Here is a 2172-nt window from a genome sequence, read left to right as displayed (position 1 = left end):
CCACAGCGGAGTTTCAAAGTGGGAGGAAATAGCCAGGCTCAAGTAGCCTGCTGTGCTTCGTCTCTCCAGGGAGCTGTTTGGAGAGAGCTTGGCCTTGATGTGAACACTGGGGCCGATCCTGAAGGCACTGCACTTGGAGGCGAGCAGCTCATTGCAGCTTCGCCCTTGAGGGAGAGCTAAGTGGCACACCTTCACAACTGCTACATTTCCCAGTCAAATGATAGGGATCCGTAAAGCTTGCTTTTTTTAAATGATAGGATAGTTTTTAAATGCCAAATATGTACTATCTTAACAATGTCATATGGACTATTCTTTCAGTTATTGTGAAAATAAAATATGTACAAGGAAAAATAGGACGTTTCAGAGAAATGCAACAAGACATCTACAGTAGAACAAGATTTAAAATGACATCAGACTTTTCAAGAACAACAATAGAGGGGCACCTGGCTCGCTCAGTCAGAGCAGCTTGTGACTCTTGATCTTGGGGTTGTAAGTTCGAACCCCACATTGGGTGTAGAGGTTACTTAAAAATAAAAATCTGTAAAAGAGAAGAGAAGAAAAGAGAAGAGAAGAGAGGAGAGGAGAGGAGAGGAGAGGAGAGGAGAGGAGAGGAGAGAAGAGAAGAGAAGAGAAGAGAAGAGAAGAGAAGAGAAGAGAAGAAGGAAAGAAAGGAAGGAAGGGAGGGACAATAGAGTACTCATTTGGAAACTCTGAAGGAATTTTAGAGTTTTATATCTAGGTGATATGAGGGTAAATGTGAGGGTAAGATGAAGATGTTCTCAAGTATACAAGGTCTCAGAAATCTTATTATACATAGTTATTATCAAAACCATGGAATAAGCATTCCAAAAAGAAGAGGAATTAACAAAAACATTCACTGTTTTTTATATGATCACTACAAAAAAAAAGAAAGTAAGAAAAAGGGGGGAAGGGGGAAAAGATGTATCAGTAGGATTCTGCAATAAATAAATAACAATGTCAACACCCTTGAAGGGTGCTAAGAAGACCAGTCAGAGTGGGGAAGAGGGCTAAGATACTGATCTTCTTTGAAGGGAACATACCAGTCTTGTTTTAGGCTGGATTTTGCCAGGATCAGACCCTGCGCCAAAGACTTGAGTGCAAATATTTTATTTTGGTGGTGACCCCAAAAAGCACCAATAGGGAAGTGCAGAGGGACACAGGAAAGGGAAGAAAGCCAATATAGGGCATGTTAGGGAGCAGGGTTTCACTTTGGGCAATGAAACTAAATCCCACTGGGGCCTTCTGGAAGATGTAGAACAGGCCTCAGATTTGTGCCATTCAAAGAACAAAAAACCCACCAACTCCTGTCCCTCATTGGCTAAGGGCTCTTTTCATGGGCATTAGCTCCCTGGAGATCCCATTCTGCCCCATATATGGCCAAACAGTCCCCTGAGGCCCAGGAAACTTCTAGCTGAGGGTCACAGTACTTGAAGTAAAAAGCTTTTGGCATGCGTGGAAAACACAGTGGCATGGGGAACAGGGCATGTATGTGCTGGACACCAACAGCATCCTCTGGAGTCCACCCTTGCACTGCACAAATCTGCTCGTGTCCCACATTCAGTTCCTTCTGTCTAGTATTGGTTCTTCAATTGAGTGGCCAGTCACAATTGTAAAATAAAATGAAAAACTAACATTAGGAAGCTAAGAGGACAACCTGCAATCTCTGGGGCTGCAGTTGATCCCGAGGCTATGATTGCTGTTTGTTGTCTTAGTCCGTGAGCAGCCATTTTGTATTCCACTCATTCTTGGCTGGCATTTCTGTTAGTCGAACTTGCTTCATTTGAGTGAAACTCAGACCTCATTCTTAAGGGGTCTTATCTCCTTTTTACTGTTTTCTAACCATTCCATGGTTGTTGCAATTGGCTTTTCATTGTTATCGTCAGACAAAGAAGCACCAAGAAGAACCCAGTGAATCCCCTAAGTTCCAGACATTCTTCTCCTTGGCCTGGGGAGCCAAAAACGACCAGATGGCAGCCAAAGCTTCAGACTGAGTAGAACCTTACTGGCCCCTGTAGTCCAGCGTCATCCAGGTTTTGCAGATGAAAGTCCAAACATCCAAAGTGGTCCATTGTAAGTGGTAAGAACCACTCTTACTTCTACCCTTTGATTCCAGGATTTATGTGTTCCAGCTGTCACAGGGATAGCACATGT

This window comes from Ursus arctos, unplaced genomic scaffold (assembly GCF_023065955.2).
Source record: "Ursus arctos isolate Adak ecotype North America unplaced genomic scaffold, UrsArc2.0 scaffold_4, whole genome shotgun sequence".
NCBI lineage: Eukaryota > Metazoa > Chordata > Mammalia > Carnivora > Ursidae > Ursus > Ursus arctos.
This window is presented reverse-complemented; position numbering follows the sequence as displayed.